We start from the raw sequence: 13478 nt of genomic DNA on the forward strand, positions 1-13478 counted from the left end.
TGAAACTTTTTCCCGAGCTCCTGCATAAAATTAAAGTTTTTTTTTTCATACAGTTAGACAAGGGGCTACATTCAAGTGAATGCATATACAGTATTAGCAATCTGAACTGCTGCTTTAAGCAAGGCGTCTTGTTGAGGTGAACTGGTTGAGGCCTAAGGTCCTGTAGCACCTGGTATATGGAGTGCTAAGAGATACAGTATGGAGTCTATCAGGTTTCTGATACCAGTATTGCTGTCTGCGCAATCTCAGTATATGTGCTTATTTTAGTTAAGGAGTGCACAGTCCTAGTTGCGCTGCAAAGACAAGATCCTTGAAGATATCTTAAAAAGCCACCTTTGCACTGCCACTCACCTGTCTCACCCCCCCCCCAATGGGCAAGTCTCTCTTCCACTTATTTATTTATTTTACATTTATATAGGTGCGCATGATCCCGTTTGGCGAGGTCCATGGTGGCATGGATGGCATTGTTTTGAATTGTCTGGTGTTTAAGCTTCAGCTCGAAGGTGCCAGCACAGAGAGGGTTACAATGGTCCAGTCAGGAACCCGATGACTGATCTAGCTATAGTTAGGCGGTCTTGTGTGCAGATTAATGGTTTGCCAGCATTAGAGTTTTGTAGTCTGGGCAGCTGATGAGGCAATTACGTTAATCTGTCGAGTCATGTTGAGGTTGGAGTCAAGGTAGACGGCTAAAGTCTTAATGGAGGAGGAGACTGGGATGGTTTAGGCATCTACAGTGAAGGTGCCAACGCACAACATTCCACAAACCCCAAAATGACTATTTGTGATATACCACGAGACCCCTCCTTTCCCCTGAAGGAACAGCACTCTTTTGAATGTGTGTCTTATCAGAATGAGTGTGGCTCATGGGCAAATGGTGGTTTGGACTTCCAACGTCAGCAGGTTTAATGTGACCCATTTGAAGCAGCACAAATAACACCATGCTTTACATACAATCGGCAAGCATGATAACTGCGGCATAGATAGAAGGGGCAAAACCTGCATTCATGTTCTGTACATACATTTTCTATACTGCACTGTAATAACAACAAATGCTTGCACAATATTGTTCGGCTGGGGCAAGCATGCCATCTTCATCCGATACAATGGGAATTGAACTGAAAAAAATATAAAAGATTTGCACTTTATTGCTGTGTGCCATTGTGATGAATCTGGACTATTTGTCCCTTCTCCCCAGAGGGTTGCCACCCGTTTGAGGCTAGCGAGGTTTGCACGCTCAGCAAGACCCTCCCGAAAGGGACTGGGCAAGTTGGACCAAACTGGGAATGACTGCCCTCTTGGGGACAAGGACTCTTTCCAGTTAGGAACACCCAGTCCAAAGTAAAGTGTCTACATACATAGGAAATGGTAAGAGTGTTACATCGGTTTTGAATCAACCAAATAGTGGCATCTCATGGGCTTCAGGCAATGCTGGATCCCGCCCAAACTCCTCAGTCAAAGAGAAACGACACACACCTTTTGGTAGCGAGGACGTACATAGAAAAATGGGGAACTTTGAATGGAAGAGAGGGAATCCTACGCAGAGGCGAGTCTCTGATGGGAAGACATCCAGGAGGGGTGAAGCCACGCTAAACTGCGCAGCCGGCGGTAGCGTGGGAAGAGAGCTGATTGCTTACAAGATGCCAGAAGCCTGGGCTCCTGACCAACCAAGAAGCTGAGTTTGGGAGAGATATGGCGATAGTAAAGCGTCAGTCTCGCTTAGTGGCGTGACCACACAGAAGCCACGGTGGGCCTGGGGCCTGTTAACTGATGGCAAGCACAGACCACAGCAGAGAAGTTGGATCTCTGCATTAGCTGCCGAGCCATGGAAGGGAAGCAAATGCTCCTGAGGAAGTAAAGCCGCTGAGCTGGACGAACCACAGTAATAGAGGCTGGGAAAGCCATAAGGCGTACGGGAGGCTGGAAAAAACGAACAGGCAGGTGCCTTATCAGGGCCCTGATAACTGAAACCTATCAAAGGCCAGAGGGCTTTGTGGAGCTCTGGTAAACCGAGAGACATTGATACTCAAGGCTGGACAGGCCACAAGGGTTATGGGAGCCGGTAAAACCCAAACAGGCAGACATCCTACCAAGGACCTGCTAAAACAAGCTTGTCGGAGGACTTTGGGAAGTTCTGAAAACTCAAAAGATTGTGAACAGAATTCTGAGAAGAGGGAACCTGGAGGGTTCCATTGTTTAAAAACAAGACAAAGACTCTGTCAAACACCAAGTAAGAAATGGTTGAGTTGTGTTAAGTAAACCTAGTCTTTCCTGAGAAAAGAAAACCGTATGGAGTTTATGTAGATACTTAAAAACTTGGCATATACCAGCTGCATAGAGACTGAGGGTTGTACAGTGAGAAATTGATGAACTTTGTATAAAGAGATCCAGAACTTGATGAACTTTTAAAACCTTCTCCTTGGAAAAGGGATCCAAGTGTTGGGCCAGGAAATAGCCAAAGATTGAGGCTGTTGCTCCGGCCTCCTTTCTTTTTTTATTTGTCAGTTAGCTGAATAGGATTTGGACTGTGGACTATTTCTTTTGAACTTTGACAAGCACCCTTAAGTTTAGTTTTGTTATGCAGGGAACTTCCCTCATAGCAGTAGGGACAGATGGGTGTTTTTCTTATTATTTGATTTTAAAAAAATGAACATGTCACATCTTAGTCCGATTCCTGTTTTGCCACAGCATCTCACAGTGAAGTTACCTCATTGCAGCACATATTTGATCACAAAAATGGCGACTTCACATTTTGCGGACAAGTGTCCTATCGGACTGAATACACATGACACAACAGTGTGAAGTTCTACAGTATAATCCACTAGTTTAAAAAAAAAAAGTTAATCTCCTTTGGAGCATGGCAACACTGTTGTAAATTGGTGAGCCCACGGGCTACATTATGGGTGCTGGTTACTTACTGATCAGGGTGTGGGGGAGCTGCCCCTCCGAATGAATGCTTTGAATAGATTTGTATTGAGCCGTTTTACTGGACCCATTTCTCACAAGTAATTATGAAAAAAACAGCTGGCATAAGAGGAGGAGAGAGAACATGTGAAGGAGGGCAGAGAGGCAGCAACAAAGACTTGGAGGGGTTCAGATTGAGAGGAGCCCACAAGGGGCTGCGATTGCAAGAAAATGACATTGAGAATATCCAGCATGGGGTGAAACCAAACACAGAAGACTGCAAGGGTCTCGCATTGAGAACATCTCACGAAGGTCAGAGAAGCTAACCAGCCCATGAGGGCTGACCACGAAAGTACCTCACAAGGGGGTGGAAGAATAAAACACAGAAACCACTGGCCTAAAGGGACAGATAGTTCGTCTTGGGCTAAGAAATATAAGGACATTATCAAATTTGACCAGAGTGAACCAGAGGCTTACCGTTGGTGTCAAGTAACGCAACCTCCTGATCAAAAATGGCTTCTGAGTGGAAAGGAACTTCTTTGAAATATTAAGACAATTTTCATGGGGGTCCGGAGTAACATTCTCTAGGAGAAAAAAACCCCTCAAAAGATCAACTTTGAATATTGTCATCAGACTGGGGCCTGAAAGAGAGAGAACCAAAGATGGACGTGGGTGGTGTGTCAGAAACCAGCCACCCAGTCATCTTATAATCAAAACATACATAGTTACAAGTTACATTGTTTAGTTTTAGTGGTAAGGCGAGCATTCATACGATGGGAATGCATTTTGGACAGAGGATAGATTTTTATGTGGGACATCCTGACGTCAACCTGTTTATTTTCTTTGTAGCTAGGGAACCTTCATTGTAGACAACTGACTAGTTAAGGTTTTCTTTTCTTTAATACACATTCTTGGAACCTATTTTCTTGTCCATTCTCCCTATGTCTGACTTGCCACACCTGGCCTTAGGAATCAGAAGCAGCGGCTTATGAACCCACTCCCTCGCCTCCTGTGTTCTTTCTTTTTTTATAAATGTTTATTGGTTAATTCTTAATTATTCATAAGAAAAATGAAATAGAACCATTTACATTATCATCCATCCTCCTGATAAGAGAGGAGGGGCCATTCCAAACACAATATAATAAAAAAAAATAGAAAAGTAAGAAGCGCAAGGGAAGGGCCAAACAAGGGAAAAAGGGAAACCGAAAACATCAAGACATATAAAAGTGAGCAAGCAGAGATTCATCAACTTTCTCATTGCCCACTTTTAAAACCAGATCCCCTGTATCCCTAACAATATCCATTCCCACCATTAACTAGCCGTCATTGTTGTTGGTTCTGGACAGAGCGCCTTCAGCATTTCAGATCGCAACTCTGCCAATGCACTACAGGAGGTAGCAAGGTGGCGTAGTGTTTTCGACCATTCCTAAAGTCCCGCAGTATCTACATAGGGCATCTTCTGGACTAATCATCCTTCGTGATAGCTGTACCTCTTTAGTAGCCAGAATATTTAGGCAACATCTGAGTAAGAGATCCCTAAAGTGGCGATGAAAACTTTAAGAGGTGTGCAGGGGGATGAGATGGTAAACTTTCTCTACTTCCACCCCTCCTTCTCCCCCAACGATTAGACACCTCTGACAGATTCTCTGGCACTACAGGTCTTGACAACATAGACTGCGTGCAACATTCCAAATTTCAAAAAACATTTTTGTTTAATACAGAATATTTAAATTAAAACATAAGATACTACCCACACCTAACACAGTGTACAAAACTACCACTAAAACCTACAAAATCTAAAAAGCTAATTTTTAAATAAACCACTTACAAATGGACACAGACGAAATCACATATCACAGTACATAGAAAAAACCTAAATGTGTCACTAAAACAACATATAATCCCAACATGTTTCTGTTCTTTAAAGCCCCTTTCGGGCGAACATTCTTCAGGGGAACCTTTAAAACATCCACTATTCTTCTCAACACCGTGTTGAATGGGTAGTTTCAGGCAACCAGCCTGCAAAGAAGGGAAACAGAGGAAACTAATCAGATCCCCAGGGGAGGGGGTATTACCAAATGTAAAAGTGGAGTTGACTCAGTCAAGAGAACAATTCCACAAAAAGGTTTAGAAATTAAACCAATTAGATTTACCTTAATGTGGTGAATCTTCAACGCACGTCTGTAAATGACAGATAGGCTAATTTTTCTTCATTGAAAAACCAAGATACTTCAAAGACAAAGGATGCCTTTTTTAGGGCAGGGTCCCAACCGAGGGGATTGGGACAACCAGGTCAGGACACGGAGCCGAACAAGGAATCAGTGGTGATTAACTTGTCCAACTATGTACTTTCAAGTGAAGAAGAGAATACTCTCAACAGGGGCCTCAGCTTTGTTATGACCAAAACCTATGATCCCTTTGAATTTCGTGCTGAGTTTTTTGCATTTATGCGTAAAGTACGCCTTAATGAATATTTCAGTGAACACGAGGGTTACAATAGTAATAACTGCAGTGGTCTGCGTAATGCATCGACCTTCTGTGCACCCAGCTACTCTCACACCGCCGAATCCACGGTATTTGAAAGACAAGTGTTGGCTGAAGTTCTAAAGTTAGAATCCTGTGAGAAATCTCATAATTCGAACTTTAGTAAACCCCAGAGAGATTCTGTTCTAAAACTTGCAAAAGATAAGAATCTCATTATCAGACAAGCAGATAAAGGGGGAGCTATTGTCTTGATGAATCGCAGTGTCTTGATGATTATGTTAAAGAATGTGAGAGACTTCTTTCCGACAGTGTGAGCTATTTGAAACTTACTTGTGACCCTACTGCTCGGCTGATGAAGATCATAAAAGAAAAAGTTACTTTGGCATATGACTCAGAGATGATTAGCAAACAAGAATTTGAATTTCTAATAAGGGAACAAGGCAGGGTACCTGTGTTCTATATTTTGCCTAAGGTGCATAAGAGATTGGTAGACCCTCCCGGACGTCCCATAGTCTCTGGGGTCAATTCCATTTTAGAACCATTGTTTAAGTTCGCAGATTTTTATCTGTGCCCATTTGTGATGAAAATGCAGATATTTTGAGGGATACTACCGATGCCATCAATAAAATAGAGAACAAAGATTTTGTTCAAGGCAACTCTTTATTGATAGGTTTGGATATTCAATCCCTCTATACTATGATACCACAAAGGGCGACATTAGAGGTTGTTGAAGAAATTTTGCTGGGCAGAGAGGATGGACACCCTGTGAGCAGTGCCTTTATTTTGTGGTGTAGAGTTTGCCCTTACCCAAAACTTTTTCCAGTTCCAAGGAACTTTTTTCCAACAGATAGAGGGCACTGCCATGGGTGCGGCCATGGCCCCTAATTTAGCCAACCTCTATGTTGAATATTTTGAAAAAATTGTGATATACCCAGCCACTAATCCTTATATCCATCAGTTGAGGAAGTGGCTGAGGTATATAGACGATATACTCAGTGTATGGGATGGTGCGAGAGAAGAAGCTGAGTGCTTTATGACCTGGTTGAACCAACAGAATCTTTTTCTGAAATTTACGGGATCCATATGGGACTTTGAGACTCATTTTCTGGATATTACCATCTTCCATGAGAATGGAGTGTTAAAAGTGAAGCCCTACACAAAGACTACTTACAAGAATTCTCTTCTGCACTATAACAGCCATCATGCTAAGCATTTGAAAAACAACTTACCTTTTGGGCAGTTTTTAAGGTTAAAAAGGAATAGTAGTAGAAAAGAGGATTTCCGTCTAAGTGCGGACGCACTTACTCAGAAACTGCGAAACAAAGGCTATCCACCTAGAGTGATTAAGACTGCTTCAAAAAGAGCATACAATAATAATCGGGAGGCTCTTTTGGAGAAAAATGTGAAAATAAAGAGAAAGATTGGTACTGTTTTTGTTAATACTTTTTCAAATTTATCGTACAAAATTAAATCTATTGTGATGAAAACTTGGAAAAAGGTATACAGAGGAAAAGAAGCCTTGCCCCCTTTGGTGGCCTTTAGAAAAAGTCAAAACCTAAGGGACATTTTGATCAGGAATGATGTAACTGAGAAAAGTACACCACTGGTGAGACAAACCAGGTTATGGGGTTTACCGGAAATAAAAGGGCATTTTCCTTGCGGTAAATGTAGTATGTGTGCCCAAACTAAAGAGATTAGATATATACAAATTTTACCTAATCTGAAATGGGTGTGTAATGAAATGACCAACTGTAACACATCCAATGTTGTGTATTTAATCACATGCCCCTGTGGCCTATATTATGTAGGCAAGACTAACAGACAAGGTAAAGTCCGTATGGTGGAACATCGGAGCTGCATCAGAAATCAAGTGATTGCAGCTCCTTTAGTGAAACATTTTCTTGATATGAAACATGGCTGCAATGACGTTACGTGGTTTATTTTGAAAAAGGTGCATGGCCATAGGAAAGCCGAGACAGACCAGAAATTATTGAACCTGGAACAAAAAATTATTTTTAAATTGCAAAGTAATGTTCTGGGGCTCAATGAGAGTATTGATTGGCATCTGGTCAGCCAAACAGAAATGTTTTCTGCTATCTGACTATTGTTTGCAATTTTGGCTGTGTTTTGAATTTTTTTGAATTTTCCTTATTTTGTGCCATCTATATTTGCAAAACTTTGCATATGTCTGTTGCTTGATTTTTGCAATGCTGTGTCGATTTCCTTTGAATGGTTTTGTGCCCCCCAGTGCACTTTCTTCTCAACACTGCTTCCCCTTGTTGTTGGGTGGTTTGATGCAAATATGGCCGCTAGTTTTTTTTTTTTACTGGCTAGTACCTAACTGAAGAGTGTAGTCCTTCCTTACTGTTCACTAGGAAGATTGCATGTAAAAGATGGCCGCTGTTTTTTCTTGTCGGCTAGTATTTAATCGAAAAGTATAGTCCTTTCTTAGTGTTTACTAGGAAGTGGTGAGCGTTTTGCTGCACTCGGTGAAAGCACATGCTGGTGCTGCACGGTCTTCTTTCAAACCCCGCGAGTCATTAGCGAGGAGTTTGTTTCTCCTATTCTAGAGGTGAGCATGTTGTTCTTGAACTTCAGTAGCTACATTACTTTTAGTGATGTTGGTGGCTATTATCCCTTTTCCGCAGTTTTTTACTTACTGAACGTTGAGGTGTTGTGTACTATCTCCCACTTGGTCACGTTCAGCATGTTTTTACACATTTAATGGCTGTGAAGTCCGCTGGTGTATGACACTACTGTTTGGAAGCATGAGCTCTAATGCACGACCTAGGCTGGGCTTGAAATGGTTTCTTTTCTTCCCTTTTTTTACACATTTGGGAGCCATGGTGTATCGGTGCATTTCAAAGCTCTTTGAGATGGTTGGTGACCGCCCTTCTTATATTACAGATTGGTTCTGTGTCCTCTTTTGTAATCATCTGCAGACTTGGTTGTCATTACAAGGGATTTCCTCCCCTTGCCCCACTTTGTGGGTGGCTTCACTTGCGTGAAGGTAATTTTTATTTAATATATCCTGAACAATTCATGACTGTTGTCCTGTAGTGATCTGTGGCTCATTGGTAGTGTGATGTGTCCTTTCTAGGTGTGACGATATTTTCGGCGGATTGAGACGCCTTTTGAAGTATCTTGGTTTTTCAATGAAGAAAAATTAGCCTATCTGTCATTTACAGACGTGCGTTGAAGATTCACCACATTAAGGTAAATCTAATTGGTTTAATTTCTAAACCTTTTTGTGGAATTGTTCTCTTGACTGAGTCAACTCCACTTTTACATTTGGTAATACCCCCTCACCTGGGGATCTGATTAGTTTCCTCTGTTTCCCTTCTTTGCAGGCTGGTTGCCTGAAACTACCCATTCAACACAGTGTTGAGAAGAATAGTGGATGTTTTAAAGGTTCCCCTGAAGAATGTTCGCCCGAAAGGGGCTTTAAAGAACAGAAACATGTTGGGATTATATGTTGTTTTAGTGACACATTTAGGTTTTTTCTATGTACTGTGATATGTGATTTCGTCTGTGTCCATTTGTAAGTGGTTTATTTGAAAATTAGCTTTTTAGATTTTGTAGGTTTTAGTGGTAGTTTTGTACACTGTGTTAGGTGTGGGTAGTATCTTATGTTTTAATTTAAATATTCTGTATTAAACAAAAATGTTTTTTGAAATTTGGAATGTTGCACGCAGTCTATGTTGTCAAGACCTGTAGTGCCGGAGAATCTGTCAGAGGTGTCTAATCGTTGGGGGAGAAGGAGGGGTGGAAGTAGAGAAAGTTTACCATCTTATCCTTCTTTTATAATATAATCTATGTTTCTATTGGTGGAGTAAGATGTGGTACATATAAATAGGATCCTGTGTACCTATTTGATTACACGTGCAGGGGGATGATTCAGGCCCCTACATTCTATTTCCAGACATGGTCTCAATTTATCAATATTTCTCATGTTGCTTGTTTCTATCCAGTGCATCTCCTGGAGCTTTTCTTTTACCTTCTGGGGAGTTGAGGTCAGGTCTTTAATCTCAATTCTCTTTTCACTTAGGATTGTCTCTATCTTTACTCTCCACCGAGTTAGGCCTTTATCTAGAGAGTAATTCTCTAATTTGAAAATTTCAAAAGATGCCATCATTTCTGCCAACCTACTGTTCCTGTAAAAGATGATCAATTTCCAAAGCACTATTGACTACAGTGACTACAGTTGTAATTCATGCCTGATTATTGTCGTTGCCAAGGAGCCCGGGAGTTTAAGGATCCTACGCCAAAATAAACCCTCTAACAGAGACCATACTTTCGAAGGCATGCTAAGCATTGCCTCCGATCCATATGTCAATACTGTTATCACTTTCTGCCGTTAGAATGTTAAGATTGGTGACAGAGAGTATTTGCAGACTTGCACTCCCTCCCCCACCTCCGAGCTGCCAGATTCTTAGCCTTCATTCGGAGAGGTATATAGTGTGCTCTCTCATCTGTTTTTGTTAATATTAACCCCTAGGTATACCATTGTTTCCACCCCCTCAAGGGACTTATTCCTCACATTCCAGCTCAAACCCCTTTTTGATTTCCCATATGCAGATGTCCTGATGAGAACCTTGGATTTTTTAAACATTCTTTTCCATTTCGTGGGCCTGAAGATATTCATTGAACTTGTCTATTCTTCTCTGTAGTCCCACAGGGGTGAGGTCCAAAAACACCAAGTCATCAGTGTAAATGATCCAAGGGATTTCCATATCGTTTACCTTGGGGGCTGGGGGGCAGCTCTTACTAATTTTTGCAAAATTCCAAGATCGGAAATATAGTCTAAACAGGAGGGGCCCGAAAGGGGCACCCCTGTTTTAGTCCACAATAAGTCGCTATTTTTTTTATATAAGGTCCCAGCCTCAGACAGCCGAATGCCCAATGAGGTGTCGGAATAAAGTGCCTTAATTGCCTCCAGCAAATCTGTGGGGCAATTGCAATCTTTTAATTTTTCCCACAGAAGCTCTCGGTTCACACAGTTGAAGGCCTGCTCTAGGTCCATAAAGGCCATATAGACGCAGGTCCCTGGCTCAAGAGCTCCTTGTTTCAAAATGCTGATAATGAAGATGGTAAGAGAAGTTCCAACACTTTTTACGAATCCAGTCTGCCTAGGATCCAGCCCCTGGTTTTGTTGGCCCAGGTACCAAGATCATGTAGCAGAATGGAGTCAAAACGTTTCCCCAACTAATCAAGAAGGGCGATTGTGCGATAATTTTGAGGGTCGCTGTCATTGGAAGTTTTCTTGTTTGTAGGATTTTACCAAAGATCGACGTTGCCAATTTCCCCCAAGCGGCAGGGTTATCTTTAAGCATTTTATTTGAAATTCCATCCGGGCCTGCTGCGCTTGAGGAGCTGAATCTCGTTATCATAAACTCTACCTCATCTTCATCAAACTTGATGGACCAACCTGGGCAGCTCCCTTTCGGGCAATGCCCCCTGGGGCCCTAAGGCCAACAGACAGGGCTCAATAGTGGGCAATCCAGGATTCCTCAGTTACTTGTCCAAGCATATGGCATGATCTAAACTGGCCACCATTGTTTAACAATTCCCAGAGGGTTTTTTAAACTTTTTTTTACAAACTGCTTCCAACATTACCTCAGCATCCCATTGGGCTCTTAACCTTTTAATTGCCATGCGTTTCCCCCCCCCACTGCCAAGGCGTTTTTTGGTATTTCGCCATTCAGTGCCTTCTAACGTTTTCTGTTTCATTAACCCCTTAAGTGCCATGGACGAGGTACCTCACCCTTGGCACTTAACGGGTTAAACTTCTTGTAGCTATCAGCCAGTTTCGGAACTTCTGTTTACGCTTGTGTACAAATTCAAATAACATCTGGTAGAGGACTTAATCTTTCTAATATCTGCTCAGACTTCTTTCCTAGCCATCACTACACTGGGGTCACAGACATGTTTTGAGCTGATACCTATATTTTTGTTGTTTCTGGATGGCACCATATATTCTTTAAGGATCCACAAGTAATCACAACTAGATTAATTCTTTTCAATAGCTTCCGCATATTGCCCAGTGATATTAATCTTTCCTCCCCACCTTTTATTTGATTTCTAGTCATATTTACCTCTACCAGGCCCATCAGGACCTAGGTTCTGATCTCCTACAGCCTATTAAGGAATTTGCCACCAGGTCATGATCACTTAGGGTCTGCTTGATTATTTCCAATTTGATGACTCTCTCAGCTATATTTGCCGACATAAAACAATAGTCTAGACAAGACCTATATAATTCCCTGCCCCAGGTGCAGGCCACAGGTATGTTGCCTACTACCTGTCCATTTAGCATTAATAGATCACAAATATTAGTTTGTTGGAGCCACTGTAGCGCTCTTCCATGAAACACACACACTTTCCTGAGCTGTCCCCTCTCATCTAACAAACACACATTCAAATCTCCACACAGGATAATATTCAATGACTCCCCTTCACACATGGCCTTATCAATCACATCCATTATTGATTTTACAAAATTCAGCTTTTAGCACATATTAACCCTCTAGTAGACATTCATCAGGAGAAAGATCTATTTCTTTCTAGAGATCTCTCTCGATAACGTTATAGATTGAATATATGGGCTAAGTTTTTCCTGACTCATCACTGTGAAGCCCGTGTCCACTTTTATCAGGGTTAAAAGTCCCGAATATGGCCTACCCAGGACACCCTTGCCTGCAGGATTTAGATAAGGTACATAGCCAACGCAGGCAGTGGTGGTTCCTGTAAGCATAGAATGTCATACTGGCCCAATTCGTTTAGCTTTTCATTAAATAATGCTTTGAATCCACGCGTGTTCTACGAGCCAATGTAATGACATTTCCGCTTCCTTTTTTAGACACTCTTCTACTTTAGCAACCAACCCTTCCAAGGAGCTCATTTTCATTTGAAACATAGGAATCAGGGTTGCTTGATCTTGAAGAGAGCCGTGGATAGACTCGTATAGTTTTGTGAAGGGGTTTAAAGATGTTGACCGTCCATCCCTTGTGTTTTATTTCGATAATTTTCCTTTCCCCCAAGAAGAGTTTCCACAACTTGTGTCTAAGGAATCCATAGAAACATTAGCCTGGTCGCCACTTGCGCCAGAGTGAATCAACAAAGGGGCAGCCTCAAAAGCTGAGTTGGACATCAGCCTAGGAGTACCTTCTTTATTTGCACCATCAAGGTCACCCTCATGCATAAATATTGTTAGATGACCTGCTTGGTTTGAAGAGTGCAAGTTTGTGCCCTCTAGGTCTCCATTTGATAAATCAAGTTCTCGTTGCCAGGCTTTTTATTTTTTGGGTGGAAATTCTAGGCGAGAGCTCCGTTAGATCACTGGAGAGCTGGGCGGCCATTTCAGAATTTTAAAGGAGTTCAAAAGCAGCATCGCCAGGTCAGTTAGCAAAGGGCTTTTTGAAGATCTTTCCCATTTACTTTTCATTTCCATTGACTTCAATGCCATTAGCCGTCATAGTCCAAAGCTCTATGGGCTCTACCTTTCCACTGTAATTGAGCAGTTTACCCCAACAGGCATCATTGGGCATACATATCCGACTTGCGACTCACAGCTAGCAATGGCCCTCAATTCCTCCCCTTCCATGCGAGTTGCCATAGCTTGGTTGTCACTTCCCATCAGATGACTTTGCAACTCTTTTGAGCTAGCGTTCAAGATTGCATCCACTTAGCCAATAGGTTAATGCCCCTCCTAAAGCTTAACCAGGCTTTCAATTACACTTTCAGAGGGGATCCGGTGGTCTTCTGAGAATAAACTCAGGACCTTATCATTATCAGTCGGGACAAAGACGCAGACCTAGGGGTCGCTGGTGTTCTATCACTGGACTCACTGCTATTTCCCCCAGCAATTATCATTGAGCGCTTGTCATCTCCCTGAGCCTCGGGCAACAAGGACTCTGTCCATCCATATTCCACCACCGGATATTGGACACCTCTCCCTTTGTCAAGACAATAACTGTTCAGCTCTTCATCAGGAGACCCGGATTCCCAGCTAGATATTGAATGCGGCCGGGAATCATTGAGGGCTGTTTGTCTAGTTTTTTGCAGAGTTCAAGTTCTCTGGAACTTTTGTCTTG

General features: G+C 42.1%; 1 protein-coding gene across 4 annotated transcripts in view; it reads left to right on the forward strand.

The window, feature by feature from the left end:
* Positions 1-13478, forward strand: part of MIA3 (MIA SH3 domain ER export factor 3) — a 1311327-nt gene that overhangs the window by 165292 nt on the left and 1132557 nt on the right. The window lies entirely within an intron of this gene.

This window comes from Ambystoma mexicanum, chromosome 4q (assembly GCF_040938575.1).
Source record: "Ambystoma mexicanum isolate Mex_15411 chromosome 4q, UKY_AmexF1_1, whole genome shotgun sequence".
In the NCBI taxonomy this organism is placed as follows: domain Eukaryota; kingdom Metazoa; phylum Chordata; class Amphibia; order Caudata; family Ambystomatidae; genus Ambystoma; species Ambystoma mexicanum.